Here is an 18,166-nt window from a genome sequence, read left to right as displayed (position 1 = left end):
ATTGAAATATTTTTACCCATTTTACATTAATACTCAAGTTTCAAATTTCAGTTTAAAGGCACAGAGAGAAAATGTGTCAAAGTTATTAATAATAAAAGAACTTGAAATAATTTGAAACAATTAAAAATCTATACATTTTTTATGTCAATCCTTTGAGGATATAAACAATTGATTAATTAAAAATTAATAAAGAGTAAGAAGTTTGATTTACGGGGTATATATTGCCTGCTTCTAAATTGTTGTTTTGTTTTGTACTTAAGAACATGTTAAATATGGTTCGAGTGCATCAATTTGTCCAAGTAATCAAGTTGGAGTGGATCGAATCAAGGAGCAACTGTGTGTCTATGTATGTGTGTATGTGTGAGAGAGAGTGTGTGTGTGTGTGTGTGTGTGTGTGTGTGTGTGTGTGTGTGTCTGCTAGAGCAATTTCTTAAAATAAATGTATTGGAAGGCAGTGTGTCCTTTTGGTCAAAGAACCCCAATGGTTGCAGGTTATAAGCAGCCATAACTAAGGCTTCCGCTTTGAACCGATACCTGCTCTGATCCATTGTCAAATTGGTTTGGTTGCTGGGCAACCATGTGCTCAACATATATACATATGTATATATATTATTATTATTTGCGATTGCAATTTGACTAATATGAGCTGGAAACTAGCTAGGTATATTGTCCAATTTCATCAATGTCAGTTTAAACACATCGATAATCAGGCAAACTGCATTCAAATGAATTTCTTTGCAGTCACTAGTTAGTCTACATGCAAAGCAGACACATGCGAATTTGTTCTCTATATGTTTTTGCTTATATAAAATAAATCCAATTTATTATTTTTGTATCAAGCAAGGAGTATAGCTGCCGGGTGGTAACTGGGCAGTTGGGAGTGGAGTGGACTGTTGTGAGGAGTGGCAACTGCTTGGACAATTGGCTTTGTGCATTACGCTTAAGTTTCGTTTTTAATCTTTTTGAGAACAGCAACAACAACAACGACAATAACAAAAGCTTCAACTTTTTTGCATAATGATTCATTCATGAATGAAAACGTTCATTGTTGTTGGCCTTAACTTTAGTCTGTTGGCTTTCATCTCATGGCTTTTGTGGCTTTCCTTGTTGTTGATCTTGTTATTGGTGCAATTAGTCAGCAACATTTTATTATGGCATACCCTGAACCAATTCAAAATGGTTAAGGGCATCGCCGATCCCCTAAAGTACATATATATTCTTGATCAGCATCGATGTCCGTCTGTCTGTTTGTCTACCCTATTAGAGCTAGATCTGTTTATTTTATTCTATTGACGGCTGCTCCCGTTTCTCCAATATCGATATTAATCGATAACTGAAAGCAATAAAATATACAATACCATATAATATATATATATAACAGCCGGCCTTATGGTATCTATTAGTCGAACTCTTCCGTCTCATTTTTGTTTTTATTTGGTTTTTTTGGCAAAACTTTTACTCTAGTTTGCCTTGGCAAAGAACAAGCCTGTACAAAATTGTGAACTCAAGTGGCAAAGTAGGAAGAAAAACGAGGGGAAAGAAATAGCTAGCCGCATATTTGGTGTCTGTGGCAAGTCAAACGCACACGTGATGCATGTGCTTCCCAGTGACTTTGTCTGGCATTGTTTTTATAATTAGATAACATGCCTCATAAATGTGCCCACTCCCCACTCCCCTATCTCCTATCTACACATCCACCCCAATACTTGAACGGCTATATCTGTGTGTTTGTGTGTGTGAGTGGATGCTGCTGCTGTTTCTGCACTTGGATGCTTTAATTAAAATAAAAACACAGCTGCTTATCGCCCCCAGACCCAAGCAGATTGCCGACTTCAACTTGTTGTTGTCGTTGTTGCTGTTTCACAGAATATATTTTTAGGGAGGAAGCTGGTAGAAATACGCTCTAGACAGAGGCCTACACATGCCAATAATGTGATTAAACAACATCATTTTATATATTATTAACTAACATGCTTACCATTTTTGAGGAATCAGGAATGCAACTTATTTTAATTGCATTTGATTATTAAATATCTTATTACAAATGGAGTAATCCAATTGTAGAATGCTCATTTCGAAAGATCCCTAGAACAATAATTGCAGCAAATTACTTTAAAAAAAAAATGATTAAAATCTTTAAACACTTAACAAATAGCAGAAATATATGGGGTGTGGGATGTTTCTAAATGGCAAAAATGGTTTTTATTAAGACTGAAATCATAGAGAAAAACAAGTAAAAAATAAATAATTTATGGTTTTTATGATTGGGTTGATTAAGGAAAAGTATTTCGACTTTCAACTAAGAAAGAAAATGTTACAAACAAGAAAATGCTGATTATGCCATTCACTTTTTTTTCAAGTGTAGATGGTGGAGGAGGCGGAGGGTTGGTGGCAAAACTTTTGGCTGCCAGGCTGGCAAGCGATAACAACATAAGTTGACTGCACTCCACTCGGTGCTAGGCGAGGCAAGGCGGGGCAGGGTGGGATGGGCTGCAGGGCTGTGCCGAAGGGCACTTAGTCATAAATTATGAGCCGAGGCGCAACTTTTCTACAACGCCAACGACAACAGCAACATTACTAAATGGAAAAATAACAATAACAATGCAACGTGCAACGTTGCACGTCGTCCTTTTGAAGCATTTGCACACTTTGCTGCTGTTGTTCTCGTTATTGTCAACAAGTTGTTGCAGCAACTTTGCCAAGCTTTCGAGCAGCCCTCGAATCCACACAAGAAGTAGGAAATACAAGTAAATCCTTCGCAACGACATATGCACTTGCATACAGATATAGGCATGTGTGTGTGTTAGGTATGTGTGTGTAGGTAAATGTGTGCGTGTGTTTGTGACAGCGCCTGCCCGACGACAGCGGGTGGCTGCAGCTCGGTTTTGCAGCAAGAGGAGCTGCTGCTGCTGCTGCCTTTTTGCCGTGTTTGACCCCTGTCTGCCGTGGGGCTGATTGAATTGTCTGATTGCCCTGATTGCCGTCGCCAGACATCCAATGTCCGTCCCTTTGGCCATCGTCATTATCATCTTCATCATCATCATCATCATTGGTTTTGATAAATGAAAATCATCGTTGAAAATAGATTCAAGACCCTTCAATGGTCCATCTTGTCGTCTGAAGCGGAACATCGGCTTAAGAATTTCCCCTAAATATTTGTTTTCAATACAAAAAAAACGAGAAAAATTCATTAAAAATGGATAAAAGTGATAGAATGAAGTCCTGCAAAGGTATATAGCAGGCAGAGGGACGCCAAAAGGTGTATGTGTAAATCACAAACTGCTGTATAATAATAATCAAGTAATCCCAAGAGCAAGAATTTAACACGACGACGTTGCTTAAGCATCGAACATAGACTGAAAACTTCTAAATTATCTGAAAGCCATCTACAATTATTCTTATCCCACTTAGGACATGTTATCTAGGTGCATATTTACTTCTGCAAACCCGTCTCGACTCATGATCCTATCAGTTCGGAGAACTCTTATCGCGGATGGTTTTATTACGGTCACGGTGGGTGCCGCCAACGTATACATGTCTGTTCCACTGAACAGAATATATATTCCTGATAGCTATGTCCGTCTGTCTGCCTGAAGCCGATCTGCCAGTGGGCAGGAGCTGTAGTCTTTGAGTTTGCCATTTATAACATTTAATCGATAACTGGCTCCGTTTCGATACATATCGATGCACGTTAGTATTAAATACAACAATTTTATAGATATACATTTCTAATAGAGAATGGATTTACCTTGACATCCGTAAAATTGTATCAAATTCGTTTGAGAAACATGAATGCAAAACGTATTTTGATTTCTATCAAAGATTAAGATTAAAGTTTTAATAGAACAAAAGGTCTTGGCATTACTTAGTAAAGAATAAAGATCATTCTATTCGAAGCATAAGATCTGAAATGGATTATTTGTTTGTGTTTAAGGATTAAGCCAAGCACTTGATGAATTTCCCCCAACGAACGGGGTACACTTTACAGCACTTGATGATTACACGCTCATTATTATTATTACTATTTGTATTGGTATTGGTAGTCATAGTTGCCCCAGTTTGTCTCCGTGCTCTTATCTCAGTTCAGCTCAACGCAGCGCAGCGAACAGTAAATGTCTCGCAAGGCATTTCCATTTTCGTGGCGCCACAACGATTTATTTATTTTTGTATAAATGTTTTTCAAGCATTGAATTTTGATAGCAGTTCGATAAAAAATAGGGCAAGGGGCATTTCGTCATCAGTTGTTGTTTGTGACTCGAATTCATTTGTTTTTGCATCGCATTTTACCCGATTGTCAACAACAGTTGACAACAGCTAAGTAGAAAATGTATCTATGAATACATCTCAATAAATCGGAGCTAGCAAAGTATCCCTTTTGAAAATCGGTTCAGTTTTTGAAGAGGCTTGCGAAAAGGCTAATCTCGGCTTCAGTCTTATTTCTTCACTTAAAGTTGATGAAATTGTTCACGTTTCGATGCGGTATTTTATATAAATAATTGTTGTGGTTTTGGTTTCAGTTTTGAAATGTTTGTATTGCTGCAAATTCGAGTAGGATTCTAGAGAATAGAGAACATTATATATTACGCAGAATAATATTTAAATAATTGATTGACGTGCTTAAGTTGATAGTTGAAAAATAAATTGCAAAAAACAAACTGCAATTTTATTATTATTTTTTATTATGAGCGAAATGTGAAGTGTTGCAAAACTTGTTTGCTCCTATCGGTTGCCCTTCTTTCTTGCAATTCTCTAGCTGCCAAACGACACATATTTCATGTGGTAACAAACAAAAATGAAATATGTATGCAACAATAACAAATTGGGTTAAAATAGTTGTGCCACACAAAGCAACAGCGACAGCAGCAACATCAAAGCAACGCCAATAGAGAGAGGCGGACAACAAAGGAAGAACAAGAGCAAAACAAAAACAACAACGACAACGACAACAACAACAATAACAACAACAACAACAAGAAGACAATAAAAACAGGCAAATTGCAGTTTTTCGCTTGCAAGCATTGCTCATTTCTCGCTGTTTGTTGCGGCGTTGCATGTTGTTTTGTGCTGCTATCGAAAATTGGCTCTTTGTTGCAGCAGCAGCGCGCGGCAAGCGTCCAGCGATCGTTCAGTTTGCCTTTGGTTTTGTGCCACTTTTCGGCTTTGTTGCATTTTCCGTTGCGCATATGTTGAAACTGACCCTGTGATGCTCACAGCGTTGTGGCAAGCAGGCAGCAGCCAGCAGGCAAAAAGCGGAAATAAGCCACTTGAGGCGACCTCAAAAAAAAAAAGAATAAATAAATAAAAAATAAAAAAAATAAATATAAATATAAAGGGGCAGCCTGTGAGTGAGTAATCGTGCGCGCCACTTGCCACAAGCGACCCGACCACAAGCGTAGCCAGAGTCCAAAGCCTGCACTAAGCTTGCCACAGCTGCCAACTGCTCCATATGAGTATGTGTGTGTGTGTGTGTATAGAATGTTTGCAGCTCCCCAGGCAGCCGCCACTCTCTATCTCTGTCTCTCTTTGGACTGGCACAGTTCAGGTACAACAACAACAACAGCAGCAACAACAGCAACAACAGTAGAACAACTTGTGACTCCTCTCGACTTGCCTCCACTTTTATTATATACGAAATGAAATTTTTAAAATAATTCAGCAGCAGCAGGGAGAAGCTGGTAACGAAGGCAGCTCACAAAGGTTAAAACGTTGACGTTGGCCAAAACCTGATTTACTTGTTCTGTTTCTTTAGCTCCTTTTGCTGCTACTTGCTACTGCTGCTGTTGCTGCTGTGGCTGCCACATTTGCCCGGCCGGGCGACTCTGATTGCCTTTGTTTAATTTGACTGGCTGACTGACTGCAACACTGGCGCTGATCTGCAACATAAATTTCAACAGCATTTATTTAAGCCTGACTGCCACCGTACACCCACCTCTCAGGCACACACATGTTGTGCACATGCACACTCAAGTCAAGTGCGCTGTTTGTTGTGTGTGTGTGTGTGTGTATGGTGTGTGTCGGTGTGTGTACATGTGTGCTTGCAGCAGTTCAGTACATTACAACAAAAATAAGAAGAAAAATAGGGAACTTCATTCGCAGCATCTTCAAGATAAACAAATAATATATATTTTTAGCCGATTTCATCATAATCAACATCTTTCTCCTTTCTCTCTCGCTCTCGCTCTCTCGCTCTCTCTCTCTTTCTCTCTCTCTCTCTCTCTCATGCTCATTCCTATCTCTGTTTGTCTGATTGTTTAGGCATTGACTAATCTATTGCTTGCCTTGCTTAAATTCCATGATTTTTTCTCTTCCATTTGAACTATTTTTGGTTTTGCCTGCAGTTGCAAAGCTGCCTGCCTGCCACATGTAGTGGCAAATAAACTTGTAAGGGCAGTGAAATCAGTTGATGCCTGCAATTGGGTTAATTGCCAATTCCATTTGTCTCGTATGATAGACGAACGACATATTTGCCATAAATGATCTTTCAAATGCATTCCTTCACTCCATCGATATGCTGAGAAATGCTGGAAAATGTTATCTCAAGCAAAGCCGCTGTTTTGTACAGAAAGGTGCCCATTTTGTAGTTGATTCATTTCAAAGCAAAACCTGTTTAAGCCGTTTGTATTTCTGTTTTTATTTGCACTTCTCCTGCAAAATCTCGACCAACTTCATGATTAGAACTTTAAACTTGCACTCCAACAAACTGCTTCACATTTGTGTGTGTTGAGGGGGGCACTGCATCTATGCCTGATTAACATTCACTCATCGGTTGGTTCACTAACTGCATTTTCCGCTCTCAACTGTCCGCTGACTGCTTCAACAATATTGTTTAATTTAATTTCTTCTTTCAATATTGGTATCAACTTCAACCCGCTCCAGCCAGAGAGCCACAAACTTTTACTCACTGTCCCGCTCACCCACACACACACCCACACCCACTGCGAGTCCCAGTCGCTGTTTTGACCCATGGAGGAATGCTGGCCAGAAACCCAAAGCAGCGCAGAGGCCAGCAAAATAAATTCCTTTACTCAATTAGCGGTTTTTTTTTGCTGTGCTGGCTGAATTTCCCCATTGCCTGCCATCACTTTAAGCTTGCCCAGATTGGCTGCCTCCCAGTTTAGATTGGATGAATTTGTGGCCCATTCTGGATGCTGGATGCACTTAGCCAAAAGCGTTGTTCAACTATACTTTAAAATTCAATCAGAGTTCGCTCTGCAATATTCCCAGCATAAATTAATGCAATTTAAATCACATTCATTGTAGACTATTGAAGATGAATTCAATAATCCAGCTGATCTTGTTTTGTTTTTATATGCTGTATGTAACAGGCAGAAGGCAGCAGCTCCAATCCCATAAAGTATACACATATAAACAGCCGAGTGGATATATGTTGATATGTTCGTCTGTATGATCGATAATCACGTCGATCTCAGAGACGATCAGAGCTAGAGATTTTAAATTCGGAATATAGGGTCTCAAGTTTGCTTTATTTGATATTATATTTATTAATATATAATATCCATATATCCAAGTTGCATCAAAATCGGATAAGAAACCCCCCAGTTATGCTCGAAAATATTTTTTCTGTATACAGACTGGCTCACATTTCGGTGCAAGACTTTTGAATGAGAAAATTGCCAATGAAACTAGAATATATTTATCAGCTGGGTGTAGGGTATGTCGTAGTCGAGCTCACTCGACTACTGCACTCTTATTTGTTTTAGCCAAAAGTTGTTGAAATAGAAATCAGGTTTGTTGGCTACGCATTCTGTTCACACTTGGTTTAATTACAACACACTCTCTTTCTCTCTCTCTCTCTCTCTCTTTCTGTCTCTCTCTCTGTCGCACTCACTCGCTTGTTGAGAGAATTATCCTTGTAGTTTTGGCTTTTGGAAGCTTCGCCTCCCTCACAAGACGATTGGCGCATGGAGTTAATTAATATTTCGGTTATCATACAACCAGCGTCAATTGTGACAGTTAATCGAGCTGTAAATTGCAGGGGGGTGCAAAGTGGGGAGGGGTGCTGCAGCACACGGTTCCGCTCTAACAGCGATTGCAGCAGCAGCAGCAGCTGCAAGAAAACAAAACTTAATTAGAATGGAATAAGGAGAATATGACCATGTATAACTTTTCCTTCAGGCAACGAGCAGCAAGCAGCGTGTTGAGTGGAGCGTGAGGCGTGCAGCGTGAGGCGTGCGGCATGCAGCGTGTTGTCAATTGTCTGCTTCAACAGCTGGGAGCCTGGAGTCTGACTGACTGGCTGACTGACTGACTGTCTGGCTGGCTGAGTATTGTTTCAATGTCATGTTGCAAAAACAACAGCAGCCGGATATGCAATTGCTCTCTGTGTGTGTGTGTGTGTGTTGCAAGTCGCCAGTTGCAAGTTGTAAGTTGAAGTGCCAACAATTTCTGTGTGTGTCTATGTGTGGGTGTCGTCGTTACACACAGCTGCAACAGCTATTCGCTAGTTGCAGCAAGTACTGCTGCTTGCCACACTCGAGCACGAACGTTGAAGTTGCTGCTGCCTGTCGCTGGGAAAAATGCGCTAATTATGTTGCCAACTTTTGTCGCTGCTTCTTCTTCTCCATTGTTGTGACCTTGTTTGGTGTGTGCGGCAGAACCGGAAGATCTTTAACGTATGTGTGAGTGAGTGTGTGTGTGTGTGAGTGTGCAGCAGAGGTTGTCTCGACACTTGAAGAATAATGCGTGCCACATAATTTGCAGGGATACAAGTATCACACAAGTAGCTGCTTGTGTGGCATACACCAAAGGTATGAAATTATATACATATATATATATATATATATATATATATCTAGGTATATGTTTGTGCCACACAAAGATCTTAAATGTGAGGATTGAATACTTGGACTTGTCAAGTAACTGGATGTGCTTTATTATTATTATTATTATTATTATTGGGATACTTGCTCTGCGACCTGCTAGATCTATTGTGCGCCCTTCTGAGCATATAGCTTCTCCATTACACTAATGCGAGAATCTTAGTTGAGTTGAGGAGCTTCTATGTTTTTGGAGCTCATAACATGCATCCCTATACATGCTGTATCTTTTCCTAGTTGAGGCGACACTCTCTGCTGTGATATGCTTCTTCGACTTACTGCAGACTTTGCTAACGTAAAGTTAACTTTGAGATCTTTGCCACTAATTGAAAATATACAAATCGCTGCTGATAACTTATTGCCACACCTTTGTCAAACTGGTAGAAGTTTATACTTGGTCTAGTCGGATTATTGGGGTGCTTTTTGTGTTTAGCTTTTGTATATAGCAGACATAAAAACTCATTCTACAGGCTAATTTGACTAATGTTCCTCGCTCATGGCTGGTAGATTCCCAAGAAGTAGCAGCAGACACAACAGCAACAAACCCATTTTACTAGCAACAGCAAAATTAACAATAACAATGAGCAATAAAGGGCAGTGGGCCCTATAAACTGTGAGCAACCTGCAAACAATGGCAAAGAGGGGTCGACTAGCTAAACTACAAACAGTAACAACAATAATAACAACCGCGGGAGCGCATAAAATACAAATTATGTCTACATGTAGCATATAATTCCAAGAAACTTCAACTCAGCACAACTTGATCAAGAAACAAAAAGCATAAAAAAGTCAACAAAATATTGAAATATAAAACCCAAAGTGGAAAATCGCACTCAAGTGCATGATGTGGTTTGTCTGCTGTCTGCCTCACTATCTGTCCGTCTATCTGTCTGTTTGTCTGTCTGTTTGTCGCCCAGGCAGTCACAACGAGCAAGCAACCAATACATAAATAACACAAAATGTGGCACAAGGAGAGCTGCGAGCAGGCCCAACATCAAATAGCCATCGGGCAGACAATTGTTGGGAATCACATTAAAATCAGAGCACAGGAATTAGCAGTGGAGGAGCAACGCATAAAATACACCCACCTGCCCACCCACACACAAATATATATATATACATATATATATATATCCATGCTACCTGCTACCTGCTACCTGCAGCGCATACAAAAATTATACGTAAATTATTCAAGAATTTGAAAAATGTCTTCTGAAGCGTTTTTTACATGTTTTTAATATTTACAGCTACTCAACTCAAGCTTCTTAAATAAACACACACAAAGTTGTATATTTAAAAATAAACATAGATGTATATATATATGTATATATATATGTGAATTTTCCAACTTATTGTCTTTAAAATGCAGCTGCATTTTCATTTGCATTTCCGTACTTTTAGATTTACATCTGCAGCTTTCACGCAGTTAGCAACGCGCATAATGAAATATTAAAACTAATTCAATTAACTGGTTGCCAAGCAAAAGTTTTGCCCCTTTCAGTGTTATTCTTTTCATGAATCTCACGGATGCCAGCGCCAAACGCTTTGATGTTCAGGTTGATGCGGCATGCTGCATGCTGCATTTCATTGTTGGCTCTTTTATTTAAACTCTGAATTCATTAAAAAGTTGTACACAATATATAAAAAGAAGGCAGACGAAGGCATCTCCGATCCCATTTAATATGTATCTATATATATATTCTTGATCTGAATATTTATATTTGAATATAGGTTCTCGTATATCACTGATAACTGCCTCCTTTTTCGAAGATAGAGATACAGATAATAGATCTGTCTTATATATTATTGAGTTAAAGTCGATTGATTTTCATGTTGATCATGTTGATTAATATCAGCAGGCCCAATGCCATGCCCAGTAAGGAATCAGAGCATGCTTACATTTGACACTTTTTAAGTTGAAATCTGGCAATAAAACAATAAATATATCATAAAACAGCTTGGATCAGCGTAGGTAAATCCTAGTCAGGCTCACTCGCCTACGGCATTCTTGTTTGTTGTTGTTGTGTTTTTCTGCTTTAGATTAGTTTAGTCCAAGTTTGAGAGAGTCAGTGCCGACTAATAAATGCACATTATGATGTTGTTCACGTTAATGATGATGATAAAGTTGGCAAATATGTTGCTCAGAGTGCTTCAATGGCAAGAGCGTAACAAAAGAAAATTGCATGCAACAACAGCAAGAAGAAGAACAACAATAACGGCTAACAACAGCTGCGTGTGAAGTCTATCTTCAGATGAGAAACTCCAAAACCGGTTAAGAGCTTCGGCTTTATGCTCTCTGGCCGCCAATATGCATAATGTGCCTAAATCTGGCATTGAGGTGCGAAAGAGAGAGAGAGAGAGAGAGATGAGTGCCCCAAAGGCTCCAGCTGAGAGGAGCTGCCTGCTTTTCGATTTCTTTTGTAGCACTTGGCTTAAACAAAGCAGCAGCAAACACACACACACACACACAAAACAAACACAACAACAGGCACAATAATAAATTATAATTTACCTCAGCCAAGGTCAGAGAAGCGAATGAGGCATGGTTGGCATCGCTGCCACCTTCGTCTCGATCTTCGTCTTATATTTTAAATTGTTTTTATTAATTTAATAAACATGAGTCAAGCGCACGTTTCATGCCACGTCTCGTGGCTGCTGCTGCTACTGCAAAAAAAAAATTCGAAAGAAATGGCCAAGAGCGTCGCGACTCAGCCAACATAAATTGTCTATTTAGTCATACTTATACAGTCGCATGTATATATATATATATATATATATATGTATATTTTTTAGTTAGTGGTGCCCTGAAAACTAAATGTTTCTCAGCTGGCGGCAACGTCACAGCAAAAAAAAAATAAAAATTACAATAGTCTAGAAAAAAATAGCGAAAATCAATAAATGTTCAACTTCAAGTTTTTTGAACTTTCTTCTTGTTTTGCAGTTTTTTTTGGCTTCCATACCCTATAGCCATTTAACAGACATGCAGACTTCATCTGGGCATAGCTAATTAATTAATGAATATCATTGTATTCAAAGCAAATTGATTATTATGGTTTGACAGTGTATTTAAGCTGATGATTTCAAGTTAATTTTACAGCGACGCTGCTATGCGAAATTTAATATTGGAATTTTTCGAACAATTAAAAAAATACTTGATTTTACATGAATTGAAAATAAACAGAAATTTTTGTTCATTGAAATTATGTTTTTCATGATTATTTATGAGAAATTTACAAAGAGCAATTGCAAGTCGCAGTTGTATCTGCTGCATTTGTTTGTAGTCTTTGCTTTTTTGGCAACTCACATCGAAAAGAGAGTAAGTGAGAGAGAGAGACATATATATATATATATATAGAGAGAGAGAGAGCGAGTTAGTAAGGCTCTCAAGTACAGATGTGGAGCTAGCTGGCTTTATGGCGCCTTGACTTGGCTTAGTGTCTTGTCGCTTTGCCAAGTCGCAAGCATTTCAAATGGCATTTTAATAGTTTTGCTTACTGAGGGGAATAAGACTTTCATCTCTCTCCTTCTCTTGCCCTTCTCTCTCTCTCTCTCTCTCTCTCTCTGTCTCAGTGCTGGCACCATTTTTATTTTTTAGTCCTCGCACTCGCTACGCTTCTCTGCTGCTTTCTCACTTCATTTCACTGCTCACAAGATATTCAGATATATATGCATATATGTAGCATATGTGCATGCTGTGGGTGGGCTGCCAATGGCTGTCGTCCTTTAAGTAGCCACTAGCCGCTCACAATCCTCACACAGTTTCTCTCGCTTTAATGTTTGTTTTTACTTTGCTTTGCTTTATTTTTTATTTGTTGTTTGCGATGAGAACATTGCTGTAAAGTCATCAATTTGTGCTTGATTTGATATTTAAGACTTTGTTTTCGTCACTTGTTTATTTGCCTTAGATTAATGGCATTTCAGATTCGAGCTGAGCACACAAATCTATTTGTGAACCCAATAATCTATGTGTGTGTGTGGCTAACGGTTATTGCGCATTACAAATTGAACCAACTTTCAATGTAAATAAGGCAAATACTATATAACCTAACTTGGCATATTTATATATATGTATATATATACCTAAAGCACTCCAAAAATTTATAAAAAATATTCAAAATTATTATTTAAAAAAAAGCTTGTTGCTCTTTTAGAAATATATATCGTAATATCAGTTATATCTCCATCTATGTATCTCCATGAGGCATGACAAGTTGCACTTTATAAATAGATCCAAAGCAGCGCTCCCTGTGACACTCTGAAGAGCTTCAATTGCAAATTATAATGTTGAAGTTGATTTGATTGAATTATTGTTTAATTCTGTTGGACATGGTCATGTTTGTCATGACTAGCTGGTAGCCACTTAATTACCATTGAGTTAAGCCAACCAATGGCAAACCTCGACTCAACGCAACAATCAAAAACAATGTAGCAAAATCTGTGCATAAACCTAAACCATATTAAGAGTTTGCAGATGGCACGTGAGCGAAACAGCGCAACAAATGCACTGGAATAAACGAGATGAAATGTGTGTGAGAAAGGGGTGAGGAGGGAAGGGGCAAATGGGGAGTTGGGAGTGAGGGAGTGGGGGAGTGGGGCACGCACAAGAGAAATGATAAGTGCAATTTCTCACGTGGCAGCAGCAAAGAGCGCACGGATTAAGCGACGGACAAGCGACAGACCAGAAATTTACGAGACGTGAGCAAAGGCAGAAGAACGAATGGAATTTCAACTGGGTTTGCTTTTGGGGTAGTGCTAAAGAGGTGCAGCAGGGAAGGCGGAGGCGGATTCAGAGGGGGTGCTATAAGAAACGTGTGCAGCTCGCCGTGACAAACGACAATGGTGACAGCGTCAGCTGTGCATCGAAAAGCGGGGCGCGAATTGCGGTTCGAAATGGAAATGGGAAATGGGAAATGGAGATGGAAATGGGATCGTCGAGAGAGATAAACAGAGAGAGAAAGAGATAGAGAGAGGGTGGGATTGGTATCTCTACCTACCCCAAGGCTCTGCAACACAAATAGTGGCATTTAAAGTCAGCAGTGTCAAACATGTGGCTACCCACCCCACCTATATAATCATATATAATCCGCTTACTGAGTGTTAACTGTTAGTTATCAAAACAATAAAAATAAGAGAAATATGCTTAGAATGATAAAATGCTGAAGTCATTTTCCTGCCACTGCATTCTTGGGGGTAAAAACTGAGTTTTCATCTATTTTTCTAATTTTAATGAGCACATTAATATGCAAGGGGCCGTTAGATATGGGCGCAGACTTTGACTGCTTTTGTGCGCCTTTCGAAAGCAACAATTACAGTCTGTAAAACTGCCACAATTCAATCATCAATCAGCACACATTTGACTGTTTTCACACACACAACACACACAAACAACACACAATTGTTAATCAAATCAAAAAATAGAAGGAGTTTTAAAACTGCATTTCTAGTTTTGTTGGAAATGCAAGCAACCAAAAAACTCATGTCGATTCATATAAATATATATATATATAGATATATGTAAGTCTTTATCTGGTTGGGTGTGTGTGTGTGTGTTTGTTAAAAGAGTTAAATTTGAGTGATGTGCCCGCAAGCTGCCGGCAGACACTATGAAAATTAGTTGGAAAGTTTTTCAAGCTGTGTGCTGCAATTGTGCGGGTGTCGTTGGTATTCTTGCTGTTGTTGTGGTCGTTGTTATTATTGGTGGTTGCGCTGTGGTTCACTGTGTGCAGTCAAACTGATTGACAGTCAGAGAGGGAGAGCGAGAGAGAGGGAGAGAGTCAAAAACGTATGCAGTAGTCGTCTCCAATCCGCAGGATGAATGAATTATTCTACGAACGTGCTTCATAATAATAAATATCATTTTATATATAAAACACACACAAAAAAAGAAAGAAAAAGGAAAATCCGAGCTGTTTGACATTAAAAATAAATCATTTTACATTTCATTCAGCTTGCGGCATTTTAAATGGCCACTAATCGACTGCTATTAAATATAAATACATAAATACACACATAACATACACACACACACACACACTCACATAAATACATATGTATATTTAAAAAGTCCGAATCTACTTGAATAAAGACTTAAAACTGGCTCAACAGAAATGGCTTAAGCTTGTTTCACATTAAAAGCTTGCGGTTTTTGCCACAAATTGCCACACATTATGCTTTAATTTTAAATGGGTTTTGCCTAAATTTAATGTGCCAAATGTGGCAGAGGCAGACACAACAAACGTGGCCGACTAATACTGAATGAACTGTTCAAAATGAATATTGAAATATAGCAAGAAGAAACCCAAAGTGAGACTAAACACTTTGAAGTTGCACTGCGAGTTTACTTTCTTTGCCACAGAGGCAATTGTGTGACCAACTGTAGCCAACTGCAACCAAATGCATTTGGGACAACGACAAACAAAAAAGAAAAAAAAAACACTTTCTGTTTCCAAAACCACTTTAAAACCAAGAAAAAAGGAAAAACAAAAGAATATAGAAGGGAAAAAGACTTTGTGTGAGAAATAAAAAGATATTCGTATCGCATTTCATTGCAGATACAGCTCACATGTGTGTGTGTGTGTGTGTGTGTGTGCGTGTGTGAATGTTTTATCATTACCAGCAGACATCGACGCCTGCCACAAGGAAGTTACAGTCTTGCCCCACTTATGCCTGTGGCTGCCATTCTTTCTATGCCACTTGTAAGTGGCAATGCAGATGAGGCAGGCATCGTTTACATTAAACAAACACATTTCCAACAAAAGCTCAACAGGACAACGGCAATCGAGTGAGAAAGTGTGTGTGTGTGGTGTGTGTGTGGTGTGTGTGGTGTGTGTGTGGTGTGTGCGGGCGTTTGATAATGCCTGACATAGTTTCCTGTGCACAACAAGTCCTTTGGCAGGCTAAGTGCTGTAAATTGAGCGCATCACCAAAAATAGCAACATTTTGCATAGGGGAACTTTGCAGCAACAACAACTACCTACTCCACATGTGCACATGTGTTTATGCATATGTGTGTGTGTGAGTGTGTGTGCGTGTCTTAGATGCTTGCAACAGGCACACATCACATATCAAATGTCGTTCTGTGGCAGAGAAGCCGTTCAACATTGTGTGTGGCCGCTGCGCATGCGCAAAACCACAACCTCAAATAAACGAAGACAAATAATCTACACTGCAACAAAAAATATCGCACTAAGAATGTAAACAGTAAGAAGTAAGAATAGATATCGGTTGCATATCCTTGTGCAGCTGCTGTTGACATTTCAGTTTTAGTCCAAGCAATTTTAATTTCCAGAATTTCTGATAAACTATTTTTCTGATTTTTAATCGATTCGTTTTTCTGAGTGTATGCAGAAGGCTATAAGGTGTGTGGTAGAGCAGGAGAGGGTGGCTGATTAGACCTTGTCATGTGGAGTGTTGGCAACCGCAAGCAGAATTGTTGTGAAGCGTGACACATTGGCAATTTAACGGCTGTCTCGCTTAGCGCTTGTGTTAAGTATTGCTGTGTGTGTGTGTATGTGTGTGTGGGTAGGTGGGTGGATGTGTGTGTGTGTGTGTGTGTGTGGGAGTGTGTTTGTGCATATAAAACTGAAGTCATTGTCATATTCAAGTTGTCAGCTGAATTTCAGGACGCGTGCTGAGAGCTGCTCTTGTCGTGCAAAGCCAAAACCACAACTGCATTTCAATAACTAAATTGCAAATGGCAAACATCAACAGATCCAAATCCAAACAGAAGCTGCAACCACAATTGCAATGTCAATTGCCAATGCGACAACGAACAGGATTCATCAGCAGCAGCTGAATTGTTGGTTATAGGCCCCAGCTCAGCTGGCCAGCAACCAACTCCATTCGACTACCATACATTGTCTTCTAATAATATATATAAATATAACAACGCAGCTCGTTTTTATTTTATTTTCTATATTGAATGTCAGCATGCTGCCTTCGAGCTGAGCCAGGGTATGCAATATTCGAATTCTTATTTCTAGTTATATTTTTGGATTTGTTTTGCTATTCTGCAATATTGCCCAACATGGTCGTAAAAAATGCATGTAAAATTCCATGATACACATTTGTGTTGTTTTCAAATTTGAACTGCTGGCTGTGTACAGAAATTGATTGCTGAAAACATTTAAAATTGTTATTTATAGTGGAAACATAAGCAATCAGTTCACTTGACTCGAATGTTTGCAGCTAACATTTACATGCCTTTTGCATTAAAGATCATTATATATCTCGTATCTATGCAGCTCAATATAGCTTTGTAGCTTTGTATCTTATTGATTATTTTGTAGCTTACAAAGATTGTTGTAATCGAATCGAATATTGGTTCGCAAATGATGCTTGCAAAACAAAAACAGACTCAGTTCCTATTTGCCGACAATCATTGAGGCACATAAGCCCAAATGTTGCATGATGAGAAATAAATTCAACTTTCTGCTCATTTGCACTCCAATCGATATTATTCAATGGACAAATTTATCGCCTCATTTCCAGCTTAGCAATAAGTCCTGTACAACTACAATTTTAAATGCATATTTTGATGTTTTTCTGTTTGTTTTTGAGCCTAAAATAAAAGTAAAAAATATATACATTTGTATGAATAATATCCACAACTGAACAGGGCTTTGGGTTCCTTTGTAGTTGCTGCTGCAGTTCTTGCTTTTGTTTGTTGTGTAACGAAAAGTGAAAAATAGATTTGCATGTTTTGCATTGAACATGAATTTATAATCCGCAAAACCCAAAAGAGGTCAACCCAGCCAAAAAAACAAATGCTATTCGTAAAAGAGCAGACCTGAGAACCATTCTTCGCTTGGACTTTTGCTATTGTTGCCGCAGGCGTTATCACCTTAATTTATTGGTTTCTGGCCATAGTTTTGTGGATGAGAGCAACATGGAGAGCCAGACTGAGGGCGGGCTAGTATGGAAATTAAATAAAACTCGAAAATATATATCAATTTTTTGTGGGTTTGTCATTTGTTGTATTATTGCTGGCAATAATTGAATATGCAAGGGATTTTATTTATTGAAACTGCAATTTTATGCTTTCACAGACATATTGTGTGTTCAACACGAATCCTCCTTTGTCTATTCAAGCTCACATCCCCAACAACAACAGCAACAGCAACAAGACAAGTGCAAATAAAAATAGTTGAAGGGAGAACGTTTTCTAAATATGATTGCCACAGCAGTTGAGCAGACTAAAATAATAATACTTTGAATAATACTTAAATTCTCTGTTCATTTAAAGCAAAGGCATCAAATACAGCTTATGGGTATAAATGGCATAATGAAGTCTTGCAAAAGTATTTAACAGGCAGAAGAAAGTAGTTAAG

General features: G+C 38.7%; 1 protein-coding gene across 1 annotated transcript in view; it reads left to right on the top strand.

Annotated features, from left to right (window-relative positions):
* The window catches only part of LOC6569517 (protein sidekick), a 56,648-nt gene that overhangs the window by 2,904 nt on the left and 35,578 nt on the right, over positions 1–18,166 (top strand). The window lies entirely within an intron of this gene.

The sequence above is a fragment of the Drosophila grimshawi genome, unplaced genomic scaffold, assembly GCF_018153295.1.
Source record: "Drosophila grimshawi isolate 15287-2541.00 unplaced genomic scaffold, ASM1815329v1 contig_848, whole genome shotgun sequence".
Lineage (NCBI taxonomy): Eukaryota > Metazoa > Arthropoda > Insecta > Diptera > Drosophilidae > Drosophila > Drosophila grimshawi.
Note: the sequence above shows the minus strand (reverse complement) of the source record. Positions and strands in the feature narration are given on the sequence as shown.